The following is a 15,178-nucleotide window of genomic DNA, read 5'->3' on the forward strand; positions in this document are numbered from 1 at the left end:
CTGGCTGGGGGGAGGCAGAGATGAGACCAACAGAGTGGCCCATGTCTTCGCATCCATCTTAGTTCACTTGCCTTTTTTTCAGGCTTTTGGGAGGGTGGGTGGGTTTAGAGTTAATTTTTTTTCCCATTGGGTGGTTCCAGAGCATGCGTGTTTTCTATATGGCTTTATTCTTCATCACTGCCATCTTTGATAATCCCGTATTGGTATGTGTTCTGCGCATGTATAAAGTAAATTAGAATAAAATTATAGTATGGCAGTTAAATGGATTAATGTAATAATTTGGAATATACGTGGTTGGAATTATCCTATTAAACAAAAAAGACTTAAAATTATTAATCGATTCCAACCTGATATAATTTTTGCTCAGGAGACGCATATCAAGGCAGGAGATCAAATTACCGGTAGATTTTTTTCGCTGGTGGAATGGAAAACAACTCCCATGTTACTTCTCAGAGCAAAACTAAGGGTGTGTCTATCTTTATTAAATCTAATATATTTACTCAAGAGGATATTGAGTCAGATTCTAATGGTAGATTTTTAATTGTTAAAGGAGTGATTTGTAATAGAAAGGTTGTTTTGGTTAATTTGTATGGTCCTAATTTAGATGATCCTTCTTTTTTAAAAAGAATATTTGCTTTACTGCCAGATTTAATTGAGTATATGTTGTTAATGGGTGGGGATTTTAACTGTTGTTTAAATCCTATGATTGATAAGAGCTCAACTAATCAACGACTTCCAAATCATTTTGCGTCAGTTATTAACTCTTTTTTGACCGATTTTGGGTTGATCGAATTATGGAGGCATTTACACCCTGATAACAGAGAATGTTCTTTTCTTTCCATGTTTATAAAATATATTCGATGATTGATTATATTGTAGTTGATCCCCGTCTTTTGCCTAATGTTAAAAACTGTGAATATGACGCTATTGCTGTATCTGATCATGCGCCTTTGAGTTTGTCCTTTGAATTTGACGATGACATTTTTGGCCGTCCACCATGGCACATGTCTCAGACCTTATTGCAATGCTCTGACTTTACCAGTTTTATTGAAAGCCAGATAAAAGAATTTCTTTCTTTTTGATGATATAGGAGGTATGTCTAATTTAATTATATTTGATACATTCAAAGCATTTTTATATGGTCTGATTATTTCTTATTCTTAAACTTAAAACTTAAACTTAAACTTAAAAGACAGACAAAAGCAAAATTAGATAAAATTTCAAAACAAATTAAAGATTTAGATAATATCTATGTGACTTCCCCTAATATTGACATTTTAAAAACGGGTGGAACTTCAATCATAATATAGCCTATTATTAACTCATTCAATTGAGAGTTATCTACTTAAGTTAAAGAGCCAATTTTATATCTTTGGAGATAAAAATAATAAACTACTTGCATCTCAATTAAAATCAGCTGGAGCCAAGAGGCAAATTTTGAAAATTCATAGAAAAGATGGTACCCTGGCTTGGCATTATGAAGAAATTACTAAGATTTTTCAAGACTTTTAGACTGAACTTTATAAATTTCAATGTCCAGTAGACTCTTCTGAAATGAATGTTTTTTTTTTACGAACAATTGCTTTTCCTAAAATTTCTGTTGAGGATCAAAAAACTCTGGATGCCTAAATTACTGAATCCAAAATTCATAAAGCTATTTTCTCAATGCAGTCTGGTAAGGCCCCGGGACTTACTGGTTATCCTGTAGAATTTTATAAAAAAATTTGGAAAATTGCTTTCTCCATATATGTTGGAGATGTTTAAAGAATCTTTTGTGAAAAGTGATTTACCCTCTACTTTTTATGAAGCTTCTATTTCTTTAATTCTCAAAAAGGATAAAGATCCTTCTGATTGTGCCTCATACAGACCTACTTCATTATTGAATGTTGATGCTAAGATTCACTTAAAGATAATGGCCAATCGATTGGAGAGTATTTTGGGTAAAATCATTTTTAAAGATCAAACAGGCTTTATAAAGGGTCATTATTCCTTCTCAAATGTTCAGAGATTATTTAACATTATATATTCACCTTCTAAAACTCCACAATGCCTTATATCTTTGGATGCTGAAAAAGCATTTGATTGAATTGAATGGAAATATTTATTTAATGCTTTAGAAATATTTGGCTTTGGTATTAATTTTAATAATTGGATTAAAATGATATATAAAGCTCCTATTGCTACTGTTGTCACTAATAAGTCTAGGTCTCCTTTTTTCAGCTATCACGGGGGACAAGCCAAGGTTGTCCATTAAGTCCTTTGTTATTTAACTTAAGATTAGAGCCCCTTGCTACTGCTCTTTGTGAAGCCGAAAATATTCATGGGATTTTTGTGAATGAGACCATGCACAAGATCTCTCTTTACACTGATGATTTATTGGTATATATATCCAAGCCTGAATAATCTATTCCTGCTTTGCTAAAATTTATATGACAAATTTGGAGCCCTTTCAGGATATAAAATAAATTTTAGTAAAAGTGAATTACTTCCTTTAAATGAATCTTTCTCTATATATGATAATATTCCTTTTAAAGTCATGGATTCTTTTGGATATTTAGGTTTTATAATTACTAAAAAATATCAGGATCTTTATAAAGTCAATTTTCCTCCTTTAGTGGACTTTTTTAGATTTGTTTTTACAAGACTGTTTAATGTCTTTTTCACAGTTAATGGACAAATATGATATCTCTAATACACATTTTTCAGATATTTACAGGATGGGATTTTTTTACGTGATTTTTTACCGATTTACCCCATAGCCTGCTCTTTAAATTTGGCTTATGCTATTTTTCAGTTTAAACCTTGTCAAAAACAATTAATAGCAATCCTTTATAAACAGGTAATGAATGCTCGCATGTCGCCTAATGATAGGGATCAACACACCTGGGAAGTACAACTTCAACATTCACTTTCAGATAATCAGTGGAGTAAAATTTATTATTTAGTCAATAATTCACCTTTCTGCACACGCCATATCTAAATTCAGTTTAAGATAGTACACAGGGCCCATATGTCCAAAGATAAATTGGCGCATATTTTTTCAAATATAAGCCCTATTAGTGAGAGATGTAATGCAGAAGTGGCTACTCTAACTCATATGTTTTGGTCATGTGTAATTTTAAACAATTTTTGGAGGGATGTGTTTGGAATATTATCTAAAGTTATAGATGTGGATGTTCAACCTAATCCACTTACAGCAACTTTTGGGATTATTCCAGAAGAAGCAAGCAAAATGTCTGCTTCCGCCCAACAAAATTTTAATATTTATTTCAGAATATTCCTGTTTTTGTTTACTAAGAAGTTTTTTGATCGGATTGATTCTATTATTCTATCTTTTATTTGGGATAATAAAAGACCAAGAATTGGTAAATGTCATTTGCAAAAGTTGAAAAAGGATGGTGGTCTCACTTTGCCTAATCTATGAATGTATTACTGGGCTGTTAACGCGGTGTATGTCCTTCTGGTTATATTGGGTTGATAGGAATGAACAGCCAATCTGGGTAGACCAGGAACTGAGAGCTGTGAAACAGTTTTATTTAACTTCGTTATTAGGAGTTACTCTACCTATACAATTAGCTAAAGTTGCTAATTTAAACCTATATCCTGTGGTTAAGCACTCTTTACAAATATGGATCCAGCTCCACAATTTTTTTAATCTTAAATTATACTACAAAGTTTAACTTTTTTATCAACATTACTTTTTTAAACCTTCTTGGAGTGTTCCAATTTTTTTTACATGGTAAAAATAAAGGTATTAATTCTTTTTCGGATTTATTTAAAGAAGGCAGATTGATGTCTTTTGAACAATTTGTCGATAAGTATTCTCTCTTATATTCACTTTTTTACAATATCTTCAAGTTAGACATTTTTTTACAAAAATATTTAAGTAATTTTCCTTACATATTGGAGGCTGATTTGTTAGTTACTATTATGAGTATGAACCCCTCGTTGAAAGGTTCTATTGGAAGAACTTATAATTTATTATTACAAAGGGATAAGCGTCATTTACTTAAGATTAAACGGGATTGGGAGAAGGAACTCAATTTCCCTTTTATATGGGAGGATTGGACATGGATTCTGAAGCTGGTTAACTCTTCTTCGATCTGTGCTAGTCATTCACTGATTCAATTTAAAATTGTACATTATTACCATTTGACGAAGGAGAGACTTCCAAAAATATTTCCCAATGTTGACAAGTATTGTGATAGATGTAAAAATGAGATAGCCACACTGACACATGTGTTCTGGTCATGTTCTGTATTAAAACAGTTTTGGAAGTCAATCTTTTCGACAATTTCTAAAGCACTCTGAATCAATTTACAACCTAATAAATTGACTATGCTTTTTGGAATAATTCCTCAAAATATCCATGGTATTTCTGTGTCTGACCAACATGTTTGTTACATTGATAGCTAGGAGGGCCATCTTGTTGAAATGGAAGGATATATCAGCTCCTACTTTGTCACAATGGCTCTCTCAGGTGATGCTGTGTCTTGGAGAAAATTAGAAGTCGAACCTTTGTACCTTTATTTGATTTTGAGAAGAGATGGGGCTCATCTGCTCGTTATTATCATTTCAGTTAACTGATAGATTTCCTCCACGATCTAAATGTAAATTTTTTGATATATCTTTTCTTTCTTTTTGGCGGTTTGATGTTTATTTTTAGAAGCTTTTTGTATGACGCTTGGCTCTGGGGTTGTACCTCCAATGGGTTTCTTCTTTTTTTCCCCCTCACTTTTCTTTTTTTTTTAATTCACAAAATTTTCAATCCTCAAGATAATTTCCTCTTTTATGAGGCATTGTAAGTGTTGTTACTTCGATGCACTTGTGCTATTTTTGAATAATAGTAATAAAAAGATATGAAAAGAATATTAAAGGTGAATATGTTCAGTGGGAAGAAGGATGCGAGCGTGCTATATCTGCGGATCAGAAATGGGAACAACAACCTACCAAGGGACAGGTGGGGACAACAACCCGTTTAGAAATTGACAAGCAAGGATGCTTCCTACTGTGAGTACCACCCCTCAGGAAGAGCCCAGTGTAATATTGACAGTTGCTGCTATTCCAATTCCGTTTATGATTGATATGGGGGCAACTACAACCACTCTCAATCGGGAAATAGTATCGGAAAAGGGATTGCAGTTATCAGACGCAACATTCACTCTGTCTGGGTTCGAAGGCACGAAACGTACGTATTCACATAACCAGCCACTGGAGATGGAATTCCACGGGAACCAGTGTGAGGTTTCATTTACAGTCAGCACCCCGCAGTCGGGGGTGTAATCCAGCAGGGAGAGAGTTGCTCTGTCTGTTGGAAGTCGAGCTTCTCTGAACAGGCAATGGTGTCACCCTGTGACAGGTGAACAACTGATAGCTTTCCCAATTTCCGACCTCCCAGTGGTGGGCACTTACTCTAGACTCCACTGCGTTTGAACCCCTTCTGCCAGTGGTCGACCCCCACGTGACTCTGTGCTGTGACATTACGGGGTGCTCAGCTGAGGAAAGTCAATATTATGCACCCCTCGAGGGACAGAAGTTCCCAGTCATGGTGATTGCAGAGGTTAAAGGAAAAGTGGGCAGTGCATTACTGGCCGAATTTCCGGATTTCCTTTGGCGACAGACAGAACTGGTAGTTCCCCGTACCACTGTTAGTGTTTGCCCTGGGTTCAAGCCAAAGAGCCCAGAGTTCATTGCCTACACCTTGCTGAAACAAGCCTCCAGCACTGAGGGAGACTGGCAAGACTTGGCTGCGGTCCAACTCCGATACTGGAAGGAGTCTGAGGTGAAGGCGGGACATTTGGTGAGACACACTTTTAATATTGACCGATCCCAAGACGCTGTACCCCATCTCTGAGCAAATTCAGGCCATGAAGTCGGTCACACCAACTGTCCCCCTGTCCGGATCACCGTGAAGGAAGGACAGACTCTCCCATCTATTCTGCAATATCCCCCTCTAGCCCGAAGCAATTTTATGAGGATGGAAGCTCTTTTGTGGATCCAGCAGGGAAACAATATTCTGGCTATGCGATAGTGACAGACAGTGAAATTGTTCAGCAAGCTTCTTTTGAAGCAGCTGTCTCCGCCCAGAAGGCTGAGCTGTTTGCTCTGACTCGTGCCTGTATCCCAGCAACAGACTAAAGTGGGAACGTTTACACAGACTCCCGTTATGCATTTGGAATTGTACATGACTACGGGGATCTCTGGGAACATGGGGATTCCTGACTTCCTCTGGCCACCCCATTAGCAATGCCACCATTGTAAACAACTTACTCACCACTCTACAGCTACCTCGAGTTCTGGCTGTTATTAAATGTGCAGCCCACACACGCATGTCCGACTGTGTCACTAAACACAATGCTCTAGCAGATCAGACAGTGAAAAGTGCGGCACAATCCTCAGTAGTTGTAGCCTCCTCACGTTCCCGTCAAGCAACCCTCCATGACTAAAGCAGAACGGGTTTGCCGGACATGTGGGAGGTACGTAATTTTCAGGGGGACGTCTCTGAGGAGGAGTGAAAACTGTGGTCCCAGATGGGGGTGCCAGAAAGACCCCGACCTAGGTTTTTGGATCACCCAGTGGGACAGGTTTGTGTTCCTACACAGTTTTTACCAATATTGGCCAATTATATACATAATTGTACACACCTGGGAAAGGAGGGAATGGTTGGTAACCTGTACCCTGCACACCGGGTACAACTCCCTTGACAGGTGGATCCTTTTCTGTGTCTACAAGTTGATTTTATTGAATTGCCTAGAGTACATTGCTATAGATACTGCTTAGTTATTATAGATGTGTTTAGTAGATGGATTGAAGCTATTCCAACTACCATTAATACTGCTATGACTGTTGTGAAGGTATTATTATGGGATATAATTCCCAGGTACAGCCTGCCAGAGATGCTGAGCTCTGACCATGGCCCACACTTTGTGGTGAAAGTAAACAAAGGGGTACGTAACGAACTAGCTATCAAGCAACAATTCCACTGTCTACACCACCCATGGGCCGCTGGCAGAGTGGAAAGAGCCAATGGCACTCTGAAGAGTAAACTGGCCAGACCAGCAGCGGAGACTGGACTCACTTGGTTGAAGTTCCTACCGTTTGCCCTATTCCATGAAGGATACCCCATAGGGGAAAGCGGGGTTGTCACCAGTTTAAAACATTTATGGATGGCCCATGAGGATATCCTTGCGACCAAGACCTTGTGCACCGTTGCTCCCAGAAAGCCTACCAGCAAAATTAGATATTGGAAGAGATGGGGAAATAAATATGCCAACTAACCAAAATTTTCCAAGCGTTACATTCACAGGTATGACAGGCTTACAAGGAAGAGAACTACCCTGCAGAGAGGAGTGACTATCCCACCATAGAACCTGGGAATTTATCCTGATCAGGAACTGCGATCGAGGGAAACTCAGACCTCGGTGGAGAGGACCATATCAAGTGTTACTGACCACTCCGACAGCTGTGAAACTGAAAGGGCAATCTCGGTGGATACATCGAACAGACTACAAACGTGTTACTGAAGGAAATGAGTAGAAGGAATCTCTCGGACTAAAGGAAATTGTATTGGTTGATAGTAGAGAGTGATGAACCTCTCGGTTTCTTGCTGTGGACTGTCATTTTAACAGATATTGCCTGAGTGATGTCAGCCACCAGCTTTCTCAGCTCCTGTTTGATTCTTACAAAGAGAGAGAGAGAGGGCTGGAACTATTTGACCATGCAGTGTGTTTACACTTGCTCGCAGCTTGTGTTTACATAGCTCAAAGTTTGTTTTATTTAAGCAAGGACACACAGTCAGCCAGAGAGAAAGAAAGAAGATGGAAAGTTCGAAACAAAGGGCCTAGTGGCCAAAGGTCACTGTTTGGACTCTCCTATGCCCACAAGGGTGGGTTAATTATTGATCCATTGTATACCGAATGTGTGATTGTCACTTTGTTTGATCCATTGGAGTGGATCTGTTGGTTTGGGAGTATCCTGTGAGGACCACTTGTGCTAACCCTTGCCTGGGGGTGGTAATTCACTTGAAGAGGATACCCCTGTGACCAATCACTGTTGGTAATAATTTGTATAATGCAAATGGGGATTTTGTTGGAGTATCTCGTGGCTACCACTTTTGTTAACCTTTAGCCGGATTCGGGTGTGTTATATGGTAAACACTTGTGAGAAGGGATACTCTGTGGAAATCACTGTCAGTAATACTTTGTGTGTTGGATCTGGATTGGGAGTACCTTGCGGAATCTACCTGTGTGTTAACCCTTGCCTGGGTGGTAGTTCCTTCTGAAGACAGTACTCCTGTGATAAGCTACTTCTGGTGATAATTCGTATGTGGATTTAGAACAACGACGGATAAGACCTACGGCGACTGTTATCCCGTTTTACCACCAAGGAATTTGTGGAATTCAACGTAATTGCCTTCTCTTGACATTCACCTTGGATTACAAATATCTCTCTTGTCATTTATTCCATGGCTGAACTGAACTTTCATACTTCACCATCTCAAGACTTTAAGCTCGGTATTCCCTGAGCTCAGTGGTTTGGGAGTTATATTTACACATATGTGTACTCATAACACCTTTAACTTTAGATTATTTTGCTTAAGTTGTTATACAAGTAGATACTAATAAAGACAGTACTTTTAATATCAAAACCAGACTCCAGGTGTGGTCTATTGCTGCAGGTTCATTTAAACCATTACAGTGGTGTTTGTGTTTATGTCTTTGAGAGGGCTCACCCCAGCATCCAGTTACGATCTTTCTGTCTCTGTCACACTTATGCCACACGGGTAGAACTAGGGGCCCTGACAGACACAGTGTTTTGACAGATGTATCTCAGGCTCCCACCAAACAGAACTTCCTACACTGGGTAACATGCATCGTGGCCATACTTGCAGGTGCCCAGCAGCGGAGAGGAATAACTGAGACTGAGCGATCTTTGATGATAGTTTTTCTCTCCTACGAAGTAGCCGGGAATTCACGAGAGATAATCAATTTGGCTACAGCACTTGAGCAGCTGGCCACAATACTGCAGGGGCCCTGACAGAAACACAGGCCCAAGTAACAGAAAAATCCACTGAAATGATTGCATTCTGGCAAACAGTCCTATAGAATCTTACGGCTTTATATTTTATCCTAGCTGAGAAGGGGGAACCTGTGCTATTATTGACACAGAATGCTGCACCTATATCCCTGATGAGTCCACTAATGTTACATCCCTCTCCGAGCACACTGCCAGGGATATTGACAGCATCAAGAGAGTAGGGCAGGATTTACACGGGTTCACCGAAGGGTCGAAATGGTGATCTTCGAAGGCCTGTTTGGTAATATGTGGGGCATGATATTGTATTATGTCCTAATAGTTGTACATATCATTGTTATAGTTACTGTTGTATGCCGTTTTTACCCACTGATAGGTCAAAGCTGTACTCGATTGCTTTCTCTGTAAAAAATTACTGTTTTGTTGCTCATGTAATGATCAAAAAGAAGGGAATGATGAAGTATGGTTTAACACTTCGTTCAAAAATAGCAGCCTGTTTTTCTGAAAGAAACTGCTGATGATCAACAGATGTACTAAGCCATGCTGAGCCATATTTCTTCTTGAGGGTAGCTAGCTAGGGTTTCAGGATGCTTATCTCCTTGTGCACTCATGTGTAGAGATAGGACAGCTTCAGTCTGTTTTGTGTGTGTAAGCCATTATGACTATTTTGTAATTTGTCTTTAGGGGCTCCAGCCTGTCATGTAGTAAATATCTTTGGCTCCAGCCTGTCTTGTGTGGGGGTATCTGGACTGATATATCTGTGGTGAAGGGGAATTGTTAGTCAGTTAGTGGATTGGGTGGGAACAATCATTGACTGTTCCTGTTTGAGCGACTAACTGAGTAAGCCCCGGGTGCTTGGAATACAGAGTTTGTACCGTACGGTCTCTGAGTGAGTTTATCCAGATTCGACTTCCACAGAATGGGAGTGGTTTTAAAGGGCTGGGCTGCTGGAAGCACAGTACCAGACCTGGACTGATTGCAACTGGGTCTGACAGAGGCATAACTGGTTCTTCTGGGCACATTCAGTCTCACTCCAGCTGTTTCCTACCAGTGTTTGTGTAAATGAGACTCACCAAACTTTCTCCTGACTGAATCAATGGAATCTCCGAGTCAAAAGGGTTCGCTCCAGTTGATGCTTTCAATCCTCGGGCTGGTTCACTTGTTGCTGTTCCCTCGTCTTCAGTCGCGCTTTGCTTCCAGTTGTGGTTTTTCTTCCAATAAATCTCCCACCACAGGTCTAACTTTAACATGAAAGATAATGAAGCACATTAACAATAAAAAGGAAAACCAAACATTTCTGCTTAATGTCACTAAGAACAAAACTCACTGAAATTTAAACGTTGAAGGCAGATATAATGATCTCAGTGAACAATCTTTTATTGTCCCTCACATGACACAAAAGAATATGGGATAAGAAGGAGCCATCATTCAGTCATGGTAAGACATAAGGAACAGAATTAGGTGATTTGATCCATCTGATCTGCTCCACCATTCAAACATGGCTGATTTTTATTCCAACACCATATTCCTGCCTTCCTCCTGTAACCCTGAAGCTACTTAGCAATTAGTATATTAATCTCTGCCATAAATATACCCAAATGGCACCCTCAACCAAACTCTGTCGCAGCAAATTCCACAGATCAGCCATCTTTTAGCTGAAGAAATTTCTCTCATCTCAGTTTTGAAGGGAAGCATCTTTATTCTGAGACCGTGCTGTCAGATCACAGACTCCCCGTCTAATGGAAATATCCTCTCCATGTCCACTGTATCCAGGCTTTTCAGCATCCGGTAGGTTTACTTAACCACCCCGTCCCCTTTCACCCCTGTCTGAACTCCATTGAGCACAGCCCCAGAACCATCAAATGCTCCTCATACATAAAGCCGATCACTCCTGAGATTATTCATGTGAACCTTGTTAGCAACAACTGCACTGAACTCATTCCCAAGTATAACAGACAATCAGGAAATTTAAACCACTCCAGAGTGAATGGAATAAAAAGAAACTGCAATCACCAGAATCGCTCAACAGGTAAGGAACTGCTGTGGGGACAGCAACAAATTTAAGGATTCAGGTTCACAACCTTTTGTCAGAATGGATTCAGAATTTCTCATTTTTAGTGCAGATCTCCAGCCACTTGAGTTTCTGTTTGATTTCCACTGTCTGACAGACAGGTGACAGTGAGGAGGAATTTCCAAACACAGTCCGACCACTGAACACCCCCCCCCCCCCCAGGTTTATTTCTACTGGTTCAAACACAGAACAGCCCATTTAATCACAGCCTCTCCTTGTGAGGGATGGAATGGGAACTCATTCCCTCCTCAGACTGGCAGTCATTGCTTCCAAAGGAACTCCAGAAACAAACATCTGATCCCAAACCAGAAATACTCACTCAACACCTCATAAACCTGGGCAGCTTGATCCCCGGGTCCATTTTACTTGGATCTAACAGGGGTGCAGTGCTGCCGGAGCTCACCGGAACGCCACTCTAGCACCTCTGTAAAAAACAGTCAAAATAAACAAGAGGGGAATTTAACAGCGGCCGCATATTAAATAGAGGGAAACTTACAGAAGTGGGGGTTGGGGAGAGGGGTTGGTGGCTGGTGGGGAAAATACCACTAATAACATTAGGATAGGATATTTGATTGTTTTTGGTGAAATCCAGGAGCTGTGACTGTGGTGATCCGTGGATTACTTGCTAATACAAAACTAAATTTATCTCACAACCAACCCTATGGCTTCTAAGCAAACAACGTTAACTTGCTTGATAATTATATTTTGTGATAATTAGTGAATGCAACCGTGCGCTACTTTGTCATATTATTAAATCAAGTATTATATGTTTTATTGTACCAGTTATATACTTAAATGTTGTGATTGGCTATAATCTTAACTTATGTCTTAACTATCACTATATTTCTGTGGAGCTCTGGAATTCAAATATATTTCTTTCATCTTGGTATAGTGCAAGACATTATAAAAAGCCATATTCTCATATATTTGTATATACACACACACACGTGTGTGTGTGAGTGCGTGACACCGAACTTGTGTACCTGCTCATTACATATATGTTACGTGAATGGGGCAAGGAAGTTGTTCAGTACATGAAATGAGCAGGTACAAAAATTGGGTGTGACATACAAGGGGTGATTGATAAGTTCGTGGCTGAAGGTGGAAGAAATCAATTTTACAAAACCTTTCCAGCATCTGCAGATTTCCTCGTGTTTACAAAACCTAGCTATTTTCAATTATCTGAAACAGAAAGACCACAAAAGTTATTAATTTCAAACTTTCTGCATAATCAATCAAAGAGTTGAACTACACGTGCAGGTACCGAGAGCTGTATAACTTCAGGCCTACTAACTTTGGCCACGAACTTATCAATCACCCCTCGTACAGCTCAGGCAGCAAAAAATTGGCAAAGCACCCCTGCTCCAGCCGCAGGTCTCAATGCAACCGGCCAAGATTCACACAATCTCAGGATGAACTCCGACTCACCCCCGCTCGAATCGGAGAAATGCCAACAACAGATGCAGTGAGCAAACCGCATGCGTTTATCAGGAGGTTCTCCGCAGCACCACCGGTGGCCGGAGGTCTGCACATAGTCGCCGGTGCCGGGAGGTCTGCACATAGTCGCCGGTGCCCGGAGGTACGCACATAGACCCCGGTGGCCGGAGGTCTGCACATAGTCCCCGGTGGCCGGAGGTACGCACATAGTCCCCGGTGGCCGGAGGTTCGCACAGCGCCACCGGTGGCCGGAGGTCCATGCAGCGCCACCAGTCTCTGGAGGTCCATGCAGCACCACCACTGGCCGGAGGCGGGAGGGACAACGGAGAGGTAAATCAGAAACACGACGAAGTCCGCAGATGCTAGAAATTCAGAGCAACACAAACAAAATGCTGGCAGAACTCAGTAGGCCGGGCAGCATCTATCGTAAAGAGTCAATAGTCGACGTTTCCAGTTGAACCCTCCTTCAGGACTGAGATGGAATGAAAAAAATCGGGGCGGGCGAGGAAATGTCTCGCTGGAAGGTGACAGGTGAAGCCAGGTAGGTGGGAAAGCTCAAGAGCAGAAGAAAATAGAGTCTAATAGGAGAGGAGAGTGGAGAATAGGAGAAAGGGTTGGAGCAGTGGACCCAGAGAGAAGTAATACGCAGGTGAGAGGACGTGAAAAGTCAGAGAGGAAGAGAGGGAGGGAGGGGTGTGAGGGAAGTTTGTTCACAGGAAGGAGAAATCGATACTTATGCTATCAAGTTGGGGAAGGGGGTACCCAGACGGAATATGAGGTGCTGATCCTGGACCCTGAGGGTGGCCTCATCTTGGCACAAGAGGACACGATGGGTTGACATGTCGGAACTGGAATGGGCATCGGAATGAAAATGCTTGGACACCGGGAAGTCCTGCTCGGAGCGGAGAGTTCAACGGTTAATTTATTATCAAATCAGGTATCCATAAACAACTGCAAGTTTTTTTTTTCTTCTCCAGAGAGCCAAGAAAGAAAGAAAAAGAATGAAAATCTTTCAGAGAAAAAAAATCAAACTCCCACCTCACCCCCCCCCCCCCGCATCAAGAAGAAAAGCATCCCAATCAACAACCCCCAAAAAACACACCCTACCCCGCACAACCGCGGAGGAGTCGGTGTCACTAATGTAGAGGCGGCCGCATCAGGAGCAGCGGACACAATGGGCGACTCCGGAAGTTTCACAGGTGAAATGTAGCCTCACCTGGAAGGATGTTTGGACAACGGAGAGAGTTCGGCCGTCCGGCCCTTTCACTGTGACACCCCGAACTCCACATCAAATCCGTCCAAACGAATCTGGGTGAACTTTAATGACTAATAAATATAATTCCTCTCAGCGATCAGCTGTCTGAATGATTCCCTGACTGTGAGAGGAAGGGGTATCTATGGTCCACACTGTCAGGGTGTTGAGTTTACCAGGAGACAAAGACTCCAGGGACGAGAGGTTTTCTGTTGACTAATACACTGTGTGTGGACCCCGCTGGCAATTCTGGTGTTGTGACCCGAATCGAGACAAACACCACGCTGCCCACTCCACCAACAACACGGCACAGCCGGACACATAACAGGGGACTTTACATCCCACAACACTGGATTCAGTGATGAAACCCGTGATTAATGTTGTTGTCCCACTGAAAAGTCCATTAAGGTGCTTTAAAATGCCAGCACTCTCCCACAGATGACGTCACACAGCTTCTCCTCACACGCGCCTGACGTCACACATGGGCTCCCCCACTGGGATCTGCCCTCACGTGCGCGATATCTTACGTCACTCACGCGCTGCTGTGCTCGAGCTTTATCGGTTTAACGGCTGGGCTAATAATCACGTGACCAGCCCCTCCCGCACCCCTGTCAACAGAGGATTCAGGAGCTGCGCTATTCCCATTGGTGCGAAGCGATGTCAATCACCGGTTACAACCAGTCGTGGAGGCGGACAAGCCGAGTGGGCGTTACCCCGCTGAGTCCGTCTCCCGCTCGAGCGCCGAAAAAACCTCAAAGTAAATGTCCGCTTTCTGATTTATTTCCATTTCCCCATTTTAATTGTGTGAAAATATTAGACAGACTGAGCTTCTGCTCTGGAACCACAGAAGGAAACTGAACTGTTGTCATTTCTGTGGAAAGCAAATACCATCCACACAGACAGATACATTACAACAGTATATTGAGCTGATATACGACAAAACAATAACTGTAACAAAGCATTAAGGCTGCAGAAAAGTGCAGTGCAGATAGACATATGGTGCAGGGTCACGTCGAGTTACATTGTGAGTGAAGTTGGGGCGTTTGTGACTGAGATGGGAGAGCAGCCGCTACCTTGCTGATGGTTAGAGGGGCTGAATAGCCTCTTCCTGCTGTTTCTCACTTGATGTTTCAGTGTTCCTGTCCAGCAAGGCTCCGGAGGAATGTGAATAGAAATTAGTGTTTATAAACACAAAACTGATTTAAATGAAACGTGAACATTTCCTGTTTGGGTCTGAATTATGTTTTGGACCGGGATGGGAATTGAGCCGGTGACTCTGTGACCTGGAGGTGGAGGGAAAGGGATCGGGGAAGATATGTTGTGGAAAAATAATCATGTATCTGGGGTAAATATGGAATAATGTGGTGGATGGGTCGGGCAGTGTG

At 41.6% G+C, this 15,178-nt stretch overlaps 1 protein-coding gene and 1 pseudogene across 1 annotated transcript in view; both read right to left on the bottom strand.

Moving 5' to 3' along the window:
• Positions 1-10,269, bottom strand: part of LOC140724363 (uncharacterized) — a 49,832-nt gene extending 39,563 nt beyond the window's left edge. Inside the window, exon 1 of the mRNA XM_073038810.1 lies at positions 10,107-10,269. The gene's annotated coding sequence lies outside the window, so the exon portion shown is untranslated. The remainder of the gene's footprint in view (positions 1-10,106) is intronic.
• LOC140724367 (uncharacterized) overlaps positions 1-15,178 on the bottom strand; it is a 40,402-nt pseudogene that overhangs the window by 12,903 nt on the left and 12,321 nt on the right.

Source organism: Hemitrygon akajei, unplaced genomic scaffold (assembly GCF_048418815.1).
Source record: "Hemitrygon akajei unplaced genomic scaffold, sHemAka1.3 Scf000197, whole genome shotgun sequence".
In the NCBI taxonomy this organism is placed as follows: Eukaryota; Metazoa; Chordata; class Chondrichthyes; order Myliobatiformes; family Dasyatidae; genus Hemitrygon; species Hemitrygon akajei.